Genomic DNA, 13936 nt, shown 5'->3' with positions numbered 1-13936 from the left:
ATTTAATTTAATTTTTATTTTATATTGGAGTAGAGTTGATTTACCATGTTGTGCTAGTTTCAGGTATATAGCAAAACGATTCAGTTATATTATATATACATATATCCATTTCTTTTTCAGATTGTTTTCCCATATAGGTTATTACAGAATATTGAGTAGAGTTCCCTGTGCTCTACAGTAGGTCCTTGTTGATTTTCTATTTTATATATAGTTAGTGTGCATATGTTAATCCCAAACTCCTAATTTATCCCTCTCTGACCACCTTTCCCCTTTGATAACCTTAAGTTTGTGTTCGAAGTCTGTGAGTCTGTTTCTGTTTGGTAAATAAGTTCATTTGTATCATTTTTTTTAGATTCCACATATAAGGGATATCATATGATGTTTGTCTTTGTCTGTTTTCCTTCGCTTAGTGTGATAATCTCTAGGTCTATTCATGTTGCTGCAAATAGCATTCTCTTAAAGGCAGAGAAAAGTCCTGCCATCCACAGGGTTTCAGGTACCCCTGCTGTTTGGACATATGTGACCTTTTCTTTGTTCCTGGTTAGGAGAGTCTTCCTGGCATGGGGCTCTGAGAGTAGGGTGCAGCCTTTCGTCTTTTACTCTCAGTGGTCCGTTAATAATATAAGCTTACATTTCTTGAACACTCAGTGTGTTCATAGTCATTGCCTTAGTTAACCCTTATAGCGATGCTTAGAGGCAAGAGTTGGTATTATCACACATTAAAGGTAAATGAATCTGAGACCTTGCTCTCATGCTGTCATCTGTCAGGTAAACATCTAAAGAGAGAGCTATCATACAATAGGCTAAATGTTGTCTCGCCCAAAGAAGGGAGAGATTGCTTCTGCTCTGGAAGAGCTGGAAATTCTTCTGATAAGAGGGGAAACTGGGCTGGACTTTCAAGAATGAGTAGAATTTGCCAAATGTAAAGAAGCGGTTTCTAGGTGAAGGATTCACGTGGCATGGGCGTGGTGGCATGTCAGCACTTGGCATGTTTGGAGATTGGAAGTCATATGGTGCATTTAGGGCTGTGGGCAGAGTCCAGTGTTGGGGGAGGGGACATGGCAGCAGAGATGGTGACGTGCCCGTGAAGCTAGAAATGTAGGTTGGGGTCAAAGGGGCCAAAGCAAGATACATCTTGAAGTTGTCTCTTTATTTGAAAATTGTCAAGACTTTTCACAGCTGAGTTAGAGTTTACGAGAGAGAAAAGGATGGCTGAGAATAAAAGTGGGCTTGCTTTGTACCACGGTGTCTGTGTTGCTAGAAAGGGCAGGCCAAGCTTTTTCATCTTGAATCCCCGTAACCTCAGGAGTAGCCAGTGACTCTCCCAGCCTTAGAGTCTAGTCCAAGCCCAGCATCCTTTTAGACACGAGGAAACTGAGTCCTGGAGAGGTTGCTGATGCCCTGTAGTGAGATGTACCAAGAGATCGTACCGCCCTGCCGCCTTCAGGCTCACATCTGGCAAGCCCCTCCCATATTGTGCATTTTATTTTATTTTTTGCCTTTTAATCTTCTAATTTTTTTTGATTATAGTTGCTTTACCATGTTGTATTAGTTTGTGCTGTATAGCAAAGTGAATCAGTTATACAGATACATATACCTACTCCTTTTGCAAATCAAAACTGCAGTGAGGTATCACCTCACGCTGGTCAGAATGGCCATCATCAAAAAATCTACAAACAATAAATGCTGGAGAGGGTGTGGAGAAAAGGGAACCCTCCTACACTGTTGGTGGGAATGTAAGTTGGTGAAGCCACTATGGAGAGCAGTATGGAGGTTCCTTAAAAAACTAAAAATAGAGCTACCATATGACCCAGCAGTCCCACTCCTGGGCGTATATCTGGAGAAAACCGTAATTCAAAAGGATGCATGCACCCCAATGTTCATTGCAGCACTATTTACAGTAGCTAGGACATGGAAGCAACCTAAATGTCCATCAACAGAGGAATGGATAACGAAGATGTGGTACATATATACAATGGAATATTACTCAGCCATAAAAAGGAACGAAATAATGCCACTGGCAGAGACGTGGATGGACCTAAAGCTTGTCATACAGAGTGAAGTAAGTCAGAAAGAGAAAGACAAACATCGTATATTATCACTTCTATGTGGAATCTAGAAAAGTGGTACAGATAAACTTATTTGCAGAGCAGAAATAGATCCATATTTTACATTTTAAATCCCTCCACAGTCCAAATGGCCACCACCCAAGACCTGTTGCCACCTGCGCTTTTTGCTTCCCTTCATTCACGCTAGACTTGTGAGAAAAGCTGGTTTGATTGCAGGCTGGGGAAATAGGACTGACTCTGTGTTGTCTCTCTATATATTAGACTCATAAAATGCTTTTAGGATTCTTGGATCCTTCTCTGGGATATTTTATGTTGCTGAACATGCTGTGAAGTTCGTGTGTCTGTATGTGCACCACCAACCCCCGTCATTCTCCCCATCAGTGTTACCCTTTGTGGAAACAAAGCAGCCTGGGAGGCCCACCAAGAGCAAGACCACGTTTCTGTCCTCTGCAAGGTTAGAAGCTGTAGTCAGGGGATCCCAGGCGCCCACAGAGGCGTGGACATGAGCTTAGACGTGTGTATGGTTATAGTAGAGCTATGGAGAACGCGTACTTGCCTCTGAGGGCCCCTCAGCTCCCTTCTTACAATGAACAAGGAGTAATTAATGTATAATCAGTTGGTTTCAAAATAAAAAAGGAAGCAGAGGGATCAGCTGGCGTTTGTAAAAGTCCATCTGTGTTTGGGCTGCACTGATTGCCTGTTCAAGGCAGAATGACTTCTGTGAAGCCATCTTGAGGGAGGAGAGGTCACAGCTGATGCCCTACATCCAGAAGGAAATTTTTTTTTTTCTTTGCTGTATGCGGGCCTCTCATTGCTGTGGCCCCTCCCGTTGCGGAGCACAGGCTCCGGACGCGCAGGCTCAGCGGCCATGGCTCACGGGCCCAGCCGCTCCGCGGCATGTGGGATCTTCCCGGACCGGGGCACGAACCCGTGTCCCCTGCATCGGCAGGCGGACTCTCAATCACCGCGCCACCAGGGAAGCCCCAGAGGGAAAATTTTAAAAGTGCAGTAAACTTCTGGGCAATGGTGGACTCGCTTTACACACCAAAAAGTGATTTTGTCATTGAGGCTGATGGTCAAAAAACATCTGAGTCTTTCTTCTTCTTTTTTTTTTTTTTAATTGCTTTTGTAATTTTTATTTTTGGCTGAGCCACGCGGCTTGTGGGATCTTAGTTCGCCGACCAGGGATCGAACCCCTGCCCCCCTGCAGTGGAAACATGGAGTCCTAACCACTTGACTGCCAGGGGAGTCCCTCTGAGTCTTTCTTATACCCACTGCTGTGGCTGCCTGTGGTCCAGTCTCCCCCTTACCCACCGTGGAAGAAAGAGATGGCCTGAGGACAGCTTAATCTCCCGCTGAAACATGGGGGAATCTGCTCCCTCCTTCTCTCTTGAATCTCTCTTGGCGTCATTCCCAAAGTACCGGTTCCAGGGAAGGTCACTGAATGTCGTGATTGCCAAGGTAGCTGCCTGAGCATAAATCACTTCTCCATCTCGGTCCCTTCTAGGCGCCGTCCCTTTCAGGCTGCTGGGCATTTAGAGGAAGATGCTTCTGCCCTTGGCACTAGAATAGCTATTCACAATAACAATGAAAACCGCTCTCACCAGAGCATCAGAGCCAGTGGAGAAGACAGAGTGTTTATTTTAGCGTTGCTGTATCTCTTCAAGTCGGAATCCCACGAAGGTCTCAGAATTGGTCTTCCCAGCCTTCACTTGCGAATGCACAGTCTTAAGAGATTGTGCTGCCTGCTCTGTCAGCTGCTTTATATCTTACAGGAAGGGTAGGTCCCGAGCCTGGTGTCAGAGGTTAGCGCTAAGAAGTCCCCAGACTCATTTAAATAAAACCATTTGGCTTCTGAACTACGGTTTCCTCCACAGTAGAATGGAGATAACACTACCTAGGTGTTAGCAGGCTCAGATGAAGTGATGTATGTGAAAGTACATTGTGAGGCATTAAGATCCTAGGAAGATGTCAGGGCTTGTGATTTCCACTGGTTCTCATCACAAGATTCAGCTGTTTGGGAAAAGAATTCATCTTCTTTTCCTTTGTGATAGTTATTGAGCACTTACTATGTCCTAGGAGGCCTTGGGGAGAGAGAAGATGAATGATTCGGCCCCTGTACTTGTGAGACTTACAAAGGCTTCTCTCTCCAATATGAAGCCAGTGTTCCCAGGGCCGCTCCTACAAGTGTCGGTCCAATGGGTGGCCTGGTCAGGAGGGTCTAAAACGGAGCTCTCTGATGGGTGAGATAGATGTGCGCAGATCTCTCCCTGGCCCTCAGGGATCTCCAGTCCAGTGCTATAGCCAGGCAGCCACAGGACTTGCTCCCTGCTAAGGAGAATTCTTGGGGTGTCTAAGAGCCCTTGAAGGAATTGAGAGGAGTTACCGAGTTTCCCTTGTCAAACCTCCTCTGGCAGCAACTGTCCTCAGGACCGTGTCTCCTGGGTGCTTTGTTGTACAGTGTTCTTCATTGGTAACCTTCCTTCCCTTGCACACACAAAAGCTCAATTCATTTATTCAGGTGAGATTATGGAACTGACTATTTTCCCACTTTTCTGACATGGGGAAATCTTTCTGATTGTTGTCTAGGCTTTAGAAACAGTCTAATGAAACCAATGTAATATGACAAGAAACGGAATATGGTGTGTCAAGGACATAACAGATGCACCCCAACCTGGTGAAAGTTATTCCCCTGATTTTGGGGCGTACCTGCAGTATTCTCCGAGTACATGCAGGTAAACCCCACACTGATGTTGTAGAAAGGTTCCATCTCTCTACCTCAGTTTGCTACTTTTTTAATTCTGGTTATGCATGTGTGTATATATCACTATGGTGCCCTGGGAGTTCTATTTGCTTTCACCCTAACATATTTAAGAAGTACTGGCTCATTCAAAGAGCTCTTCTTTAAAGGGGACTTAGTAAATGCTTTTTAAGAAGTGTAGGAGAGCCATTGGCTTGTAACTAAATAAAGGCATTTGTCCTGTGCCATCTACACAACCGCCAGTGAGAAAAGAGAGTGGAGAAAGCTTCAGAAAGCACCTGAGTTTTGACCCCTGCCACTAAGCCTTCTGAAGCCTTCAAAAGATAATAGAGAGAGAGCTGTAAGACAGAGCTGAAGCTTCCCCAAAGAGGAGAAACTCTTTTTTTTTTTTTGCCTTAAGAATTCTCCTTCCATTTTCAAAAATGACACTGCCTCTTCCTTTGCTAGGGTGTCAAGTAACTTGGGACCAGTTGGACTCACTCTTTGGATGTCCTGGCTGCTAGGATTTAGTCCGTTTTCTCTCCCAGTGGCCCTAAGAGCAGAGGAACATTTGTACACGTTATACACCAAAGTCATGAGATTGAAACTAAAGGGTAGGGCTTGCTCTCAGATAATTAAATAAAAATAAGATACACTCAAACATTTCAGAGTCCTTAGCTGTGGTCTAGTTTTGCCGTGGAGATTCTTACTTTAAAGACTGTTTTTTCTCCTCTCACAAGTGGTGTCCCGACCTTGAACAGAAAGCTGCTTAGCACCAAAATGAACATGAATTCTTAAAACAAGCATAACACCTGTGGCTCCATTCCAGAACTCGGTCATGCCACAGTTCATCTGGATTCCTATAATTCCTGTATGTTCCCATATCTTAATTGCCCATAGCTGTGTTGCCAGTACAAACAGGATGGAGGAAGAGTCCACACCCTTAATGAATACATCTACTAACCCTAAGAAAGCACCATCTTTTGAAACTCTAGTATTCTTTTTAAGATACTGAATGACCATCTACTGAAATGCTAATAAAGATATCTGATAACTAAAAATTCCTTTCAAGCAATTCTTACTCCCTACCATCTTTCTAGCTGGGGTTCAGGACTGGCATTCAGCATAAAGAACATTACTGATTTTCAGACTCTGCCCTCTGCAATGTTATTTAAGAAATGAACGCTCAGGTTCACCAAATCAGACGTCAAATCCATCTCAGCATATTTGAAAAGAGGAATCAAATGAAATAAGTACATATTGGATCGGGGTAGATTGTAAAATTTGCACACAAAAAAGCCTCAGGGTGTAAAACATAAGATAATGACATCTGTAAAACAGGCTGTGTGGAAAAGACCCGAGACTTCTCATTTATTATGCATTCAAAACACATAGAAAATATGATACGAGTACAAAGGTTAAAAAGAGAGAGAGATTGTGTGTGGGGGGCAGTCGGGAGGGAGAGAGAGAATGAGAATGAATGAGAATCATTCACAGTTGGGATGTATTAATAAAAGTATAAGTTCCACGATTAGGAAGGTGATAGTTCTACTGTATTCTGCCTTGAGAATTATGTTCAGATTTAAGGGTCTGATTTTAAAATTGGAGCAAAGAGGAGACCATCCACCAAGGTAAAAGGCTCTCACGAAAAATAAGAAAAGGAAATAGGAATGTTTGCTTAGAAAAGAAAAGAGATGGGGGCAGGGAGACATGAGATTTGGCTTCACAATTTCTGAGTAGGGTCAGGTGGAAAGGGGGTAAATCATCTTATGCGGCAGAACCAGACCCAGTGGGCAGACCTTGTAGGTAAGCAGATCTCAGCCCAAGATAGGGAAGAACTCTGTACAGTCGGAGCTGTCAGAGACTGCAGTAGGTCATCTGCCTAAGTTTGAGTTCTCCGTCACTGAAGGAGTTCTGGGAGAGACTGTCTTGTCTTGTCTTGTAGAGAAAACTGCAGTAAGAGGAATTCGATACCAGTAACATTGAGAGAGCACATAATGGGTGCCGGGCAAACCCTTTATGTGTTCTCATTTCTAAGTGCAATGAAGAGTTTCAGAGAGAATGAACGTTAGCTGTATTTGCTTTCCTTTTCAAACTAGATAATCCAGACCATCTCTTCCGCTTCACCTTTACTCACTCCCAAGTCATGAATTTAATACATTAGCAGGAATAGCCCGTCCCACTTGGTGAAGTTGGTAAATAGCTTGCAATCCTAGCAGGGTGTGCCCTGTTGCTTATTCGCTGAGCTCCAGGGCAGAGCAGGAAAGCAGCACAGTGCCTCAAAGTAATTAGGCGATTGCCTGACAAAGAAGTTAGGCCACAAGCAAGAAGCTTACAGACAACACAGAGACGAGCTCCCGGTACAAGACACGCAATAACCATTATGTGCATCACTGCTACAATTTTAGAAAGCTTAGAGAAAGATTTTCAGGCTAACAAGGAGCCGCTACACCCATTAAGGCATGTCGGACAGTCCACACCAATCGTCATGGAGCTGCAGGGAACATGCAGTAGTTTCTGGAAAGGGGAATGTTGAAATTTGTCTGTTCTGGGCTGAGAAGGCTCTCTGCAGCGGTGAGCGAGAATGTCCGAGAGGGTACATTTCCATCTTTATTTTGGCAATGTTTGGTGTAAGTCTGGCAAGATTTTACTAGTTTCTCAATCTGTAGAAAGAGATTAAAAATAAAGGGTGCTTCTCATCCATTAAGAGATTAAGGGCGAGATCCTACATTTCCAAGTTTAACTTGTTAGTGGAATCGATGCATATTGCCTTCTTTCTGTTGACCTTGTTGGGAGCCATTGCTGGGTTCTAGAATAGCTGTGTGGATATGTCATGAGGTCATTGGCCTCTTTAAAGGCCATTAGTGGACCAAAATCATGGCGATTTTGCCCCTTCCCCCTTTTTTTTAACATGTAAAAAAATTTTATTTATTTTATTTATTTATTTTTGGCTGTGTTGGGTCTTTGTTGCTGCGTGTGGGCTGTCTCTAGTTGTGGCGAGCAGGGGCTACTCTTCCTCGTGGTGCACGGGCTTCTCATTGTGGTGGCTTCTCTTGTTGTGGAGCACGGGCTCTAGGTGCGCAGGCTTCAGTAGTTGTGGCTCATGGGCTCAGTAGTTGTGGCTCGAAGGCTCAGTAGTTGTGGCTCGTGGGCTCTAGAGCGCAGGCTCAGCAGTTGTGGTGCACAGGCTTAGTTGCTCCGTGGCATGTGGGATCTTCCCGGACCAGGGCTTGAACCCATGTCCCCTGCATTGACAGGCGGATCCTTAACCACTGCACCACCAGGGAAGCGCCCACCTCCCCGCTTTTTTTTAGAGAAAAAGAAGCACAGATTGAAGAGAAATAAGAAAAGAGAGAAAGAAAATGGAGCAAAGGAAGGAGAGAAAATAAGGAGAGAGTGAGGAAAAAAAAAAGAGAGTTGTATGTGCTTTAAAGAATGAGACAATGGCAGAGAAGAGTGGCTTCAATCACCTACTCCAACCAAGAGGACAGCCTCCCACTGTGACGTCATTCCAAAGGAATATGTCCCATTTGTGGTCCACCTGCCCGCAAAAGCGGGTCCACGTGCCCTCTCTATACACAGTCCTGAGCACAATGAGAAACATAGGAGAATCAAAACAAAATAGGTGTCTCCACCTAAGTGGGGTTTTTATGAAGGTGATGGAAACTTTGGAGTAGACACTAGAAACACCGTGTCTGTCATAGTTCAAGAAAACCAACCACTGTGGGCCAGCATCACTGTGATTTAACGTTTTTTTTTTTTTTGGTTTTGTGTAAGAAGGGGCCAAAAGGGTCCTGCTGACAGCGTGCACAGACTCAAATAGCAGTTCGATGAAAGCCAAGTCACATAAGCTGATGCTGACACAGTGACTCCCAACTGCCAGCAGCACATTAGGTCTGTCCCCTGCTCGGAGACACCCACTTTCCATCACAGATGCTCCGGTGCTGGGTTACATTTAATAGGAGGGATGGCCGGGGAGAACATCAGAGACCACTGGTGATGCACTGTTTATTCCTCAGTCACTTTGTGTTAAATTGCTGTGACTTGAATGTCAGCAGTGTTTGGGATGTGGTAGTGAAATCAAATCTATCTCCCGTGTGCCAAGACAAATTTGAGAAAACCCCCGAACACAATTGTCTTGGTTTCTCGCTGGCTGTGTCCGCGCACATACAAATAGCAGCTCGTTTCCTGGCCCTCCAATCGTGTGGCGGGTGGCTTTCTTGCTGCTCCCTGAGGAATGTCTAATGAACCCCAAACTACTTCCCTCAAAGCCGGGGATGTCAGGAATGAGGGGCCACTACACCCGTTAAGCGCTGTCAAAAGTCCACGCCAATTACTACAGAGCTGTAGGAAAAGTGCAGTCATTTCTGGAAAGGGGAATGAAGAGTTTGTTCTGTGTGTTTGAGGAGCTTGGGGATGAGAGCCAGCGGATGCTACTGAGGATAGAGGCACCAGGCACATCTCGTATGGGCGTCCAAATGATCCTGGGCAGTCCTAGTATTAGCAAAGTGCCTCTTGGGGGGAACTTCCGCATGAACAAGCCCCAGATCTCCAAACCAGAGCCATACTTTTAAGGAGTATCAGTGAAAATACTGGGCCTTGCATTAAAGTTTCCGGAGCTTTACTGCAAGGCCTAACAGATCTCTAGTTATGCAAGAGCTACTTCTTTGTGCCCGTTTTTGCAATAGTGCTCCAGTGAGGGTGTTGGTCTTTCTGCCTCGGGTGGGATTCATGTCTTCGACTCAGGGGACTCTTTTGCACGGAGGGCAGGATATTGTGGTGAAAAGCCAGGGCTTTTGATGACAGGCCAGCTTCACCTTGCCCTTAGCCAGGACTTATTTCACTCTCCTTGCTCTTGATTTCTGAATCTGTGAAATGGGGATTAAAAACACCTTCTTAGCAGACATGAAGCATATAAAACTATTAGAACATGGGAGGCGATTGTGAAGTCAATTCTGAGGCTGCAGTGAGACCAGGCCATTCTTTTTTAGGGAGGGGATGGTGGGATAGACATATGTTATTCGTCCCTAACCAGTTCATAACACTGAAGCGAAGGGAAGCCTGGCCAAGTTCATTATGGTTAGACATTGTCTAGGGCAGATGTTATCAAATCTGGATGTAAGACAGAATCACCTGGGATTCACACGGTAGGTCTGGGATAGAGGCAGGTAATAAGCATATTCCTAAGCTCCCCATTTGACTCTAAAGCAGGTGGTGAGGGACAGTCATCTAATGTAAAATCTGGGGGAGAAAAAATACTTTTTGGAGGCTCCATCCGTGGAGAATATCAAAATGAGAATGATGAAAAGGCAGAGCTGCAAGTGAGCTGGGTGGCCATCTAGCTCAACCTGCTACCAGATTCAGGACAGATGATCGAAGCCTTGCCTCCCTAAAGGCTGAACTCTGGATATCCTTGGGGTATTTCTTTCAGCCTCCAAATCTACACTTTCTGTCAGAACTCCTCACGTATTGGTGATGTTGTAAGACCTTTCTTTGGTTTTTGTTCAGTCATTTATAAACTGTCCCAGGACACTTAACTGCTTCTGTCCCTTCTCTTCTAATTAAGTTAGGTGGTAAGAGAGTGTTCTCTCTCGGTGGGACATTCAAGGAAGGTCCAAGAACCAGTTAGCATCTCTGTTGCAGGATGGAAAGGGGGATAGGAAGGGACGTTTTTGAGGGGAGATGTGTGCGAGACCCAGTGCTTGAATGTTCTGTCTGCTCGCTTGTGTGAACTGACAACCTGAGTCAATACATATGAGATAGGAAATTATTTACTTCCTTATATAGATGAAGAAACAGGCTCAGAAAAGCCCCCTGATGTCCCTGTTGCCCCATAGCTACGACTTTTTGATTTGGGGTTAAAATTCAAATGGCCTTAAAGATCCCACTGCCTTCGGATCCTATAACTGTATGTGACTGTGGAAGGACTAGCTACTTTCTCCCACTGGGCTGCTTCTGAATATGCTGCCAGCCTCAGCTCAGACAGCCGCCCCCATGCCCTGCCCGGAGATGTTCAGGTGTGGGCACCTGATGCTGGCTGTCCTGGGCGCGAGGGGCAGGGGGCTGAGTGCCAGTCCTGGGGAGGCCTGGAGGTGACGGGAGGGTGGCCCAGCACATGAGTGAGGCCCCATGCCCCTGCACGTGCTCCGTTGTCCCATCAGACTTCACGTACGAAGTGTAAATTCAAAGGTGAAATGATTAAGGGTCTAAAGATGGTGACCACAGAGCATCAAACTCCAGTGTGAGGCTTTTCTGAGCTTGGGACCCGGTACCACCACCCTGGTCACATACCCATGAAGCCATCCCTGGGCCATGGGGAACCAAAGAACTCTAAGTGAAGATTCCTGACCGCAGGGTGCTAACACAAGGAGAAGATGATTTACAAATGAGCTAATCAATAATTTGGAAGAGGGCTTCCCTGGTTGCGCAGTGGTTGAGAGTCCGCCTGCCGATGCGTGGGACGTGGGTTCGTGCCCCGGTCCGGGAAGATCCCACGTGCCGCGGAGCGGCTGGGCCCGTGAGCCATGGCCGCTGAGCCTGTGTGTCCGGAGCCTGTGCTCCGCAACGGGAGAGGCCACAACAGTGAGAGGCCCGCGTACCACTAAAAAAAAAACCTAGGATGAGCGTGGGCAAGTTAGCAAAGGTCAAGCACAAGTCCCCGACTACCTGGCAATGGGGTAGGAAGTGGATCGGAATTCCAGAGGCCTTTAGAGACACGTCCCATTCCAAAGGGGGAAATGAGTTCTTGGAGAAGGTGGAGAAAAAAGCTACATCCCTCCAAGCCTGGATGGATGGATTAGGGCTGCCCAAGCCATTAACTACCTACCCAGCCACTCCGAGCCCAGGAAACGAGCCTCAACATCCAGGCTGGGTGTAGAGGGGCCACGTTGAGCTCTTTGCACCAGGCGTCCACAAGCCTTTATGAGGTAAGGGCAGGGTCACAGGCTAGGCCCCAGCACTTTGCTGTGATTTTTAGTTTTTCCCCCAAATGTAAGGCTATTTGGCAAGTCGCTCAAGTTCCTCAGCCAGGCATGGGACTGGTGACCCGTAGCAGAGGGCAGCCAGGGACAGCTGGGGCTGACCCTTAGCAGTGGTAGTCAGTTCTTTAGTTACCAGTCTTTACCCAGCGAGCTCCCATTCTCGGGTGCTGGAGCAGGGGTGTGGGAAAAGCTGCCGTGTCCTGCTGGCCTGGTCCCTTCCCTGTGGTCACAAGACCAAAGCCGACGTGCTGCTGGAGAGCGCTCAGCTGCCATTTCACCTCCTGTGTTAACTGCTTCGACTTATAAAGCAAGAACCAAAACTGTGGCTTTGTAGTATCAGGCGGCTGAAGCAGCCAAAATGGTTATAATGGCCAGAGAGGAGGAGGGCTGTTTGCCAGGGTATAGGGAGCAGAGCAGAACAACGTACTTAACTATCAAGCAATTCCTGTAAATATTTGCAAACACCCCTTCAAAGCTCGAAAGCCTAGGACAGGATCATTGGATGATTTGCTTAGAAGAAGGAGAAACAAAATTGACCTCCTGGTCCAAAGCGGCCATAAAAAGAAAGTGTGTTTATGGGCAGAGGACCAGAAAGGGAAAAAAATTGTTCAAAGTTTAATAAACACAAAAGAGAATAAAAATAAATCTCAAGAGCACTTATTGACAAACTTGATGGAGGGATAAGGTTGGGGTTGGCGGGTGTGAATGATGGGTGTCTGTGGAAGTAACACAGGCCTGAAGGGGGTTCCAATAAGAGGGAGAAAACCAATGAGATGTTTACTCTCGCTAATGACAGGAAATGCACTGAAGCAGCTTTGCGCTTTCAGGATGCTCTTTCAAAGCATGTTTGAAGCTCCTGCTGTCTAATGGGGAGGCCATGCGAACTTGAATGCAGCCACTAGGCCTGTGGAAGGTTCTGGCCAAACTGGAGAGTGTGTGAAGCCAGGAGGCCCGGCCCCAGCCCTCCCCAGGCCTCTCTACCTGGGACCCCAGACTGTTTTCAGCTGAGCTGATCAGGATGGGACAAGCCTGTCCTGTCACCTGGGCTGGGCACGTTCCAGCGGAGGGAAAGGTCAGTTTGTCCTGGCAGCTACCTTTGCAAATTGCTAAGCTAGGGGGCTCCCCAAACCTTTCTGGCCGGGTGAATGTTTTTGTCCGCCTGAAACTGTCCACCGAGTATTTCACGGTAGTGATGCAGCGGGCCATCCCTGTGTCCACATGAATACCTTCTTTTCTCTGAAACGTGGGTGCTTTAGATTTGGGGTTTTTTGTTTGAGTGCTTGTTTGTTTTTGTTTCTGAGGCTTCTGAGCTACAAAGCTTCAATTCCCACAGTCCTTTGTGAAGCAGTCATCGAGCAGGGCATGGTTTGAAATTCACCACTTCCCCATGAGCTGCTTTCCAGCAGCCACAGGACATGGGAAAGGGATGGGGAAAAGCCTCTATGAGGGGAAAAAAGTTCAGAGCTCTTAAGATGAGGAAATGTTGGTGTGTTCCTAGCATTTTTTTTTTTTTTCAGTGTAATTGTCAGGGCATGGATTTCCCAGGAAATCACAAAAGGTATTTATTTCTATTTTAACATCAGCAGGATGGTTCACTTGTTTAATAAGAAGCTAGTCTTGCCAATAGCCAGACGCCTGAGTCTTTCAAGACTCCTGTTGATGACCAACTTCGTAAACAGTGGGTATTTGGTGAACTCCATGTGTGCAGAGCCCTGTCCTAGGTAGACGGGGGAAAAAGAAAGACCTGGAAAATATGGTTAGTCCTCAAGATTCTTAAGATTTCATGGGGAAATAAAATAAGCAAACATAATAATGAAGTAATAAAAACATTTGTAAGAAGCCATAAAAAAATGAATGATTATGTTGCAATGAAGTGACATAATTGAGGAGGGGATAGAAAATCATGGAGCCACCAGAGTTGGATGGAGCATTCCAGAATAATGAAAGTAAGTTTGCAGGAGATTTTGGAAGAGTATTGTAGAAATATACCTATTCTACGTATACTGTAGGAATGTACCTGTAACAGGTGGCCTGCCCAGTGTAGGTGCTTAATAAATCGGTGTTGTATATGAAGTATGGGGATAGAATTTGGACTTGCTTTGGTTTGGGGGTAACCTCAAGTTGCATATTCAAAGGCAATGACAGGT

At 45.9% G+C, this 13936-nt stretch overlaps 1 protein-coding gene across 3 annotated transcripts in view; it reads left to right on the top strand.

Annotated features, from left to right (window-relative positions):
• TGFB2 (transforming growth factor beta 2) overlaps positions 1-13936 on the top strand; it is an 84179-nt gene that overhangs the window by 38101 nt on the left and 32142 nt on the right. The gene's annotated exons all lie outside the window — the stretch shown is intronic.

The sequence above is a fragment of the Orcinus orca genome, chromosome 1, assembly GCF_937001465.1.
Source record: "Orcinus orca chromosome 1, mOrcOrc1.1, whole genome shotgun sequence".
NCBI classification, from domain to species: Eukaryota; Metazoa; Chordata; class Mammalia; order Artiodactyla; family Delphinidae; genus Orcinus; species Orcinus orca.
This window is presented reverse-complemented; position numbering and strand designations above follow the sequence as displayed.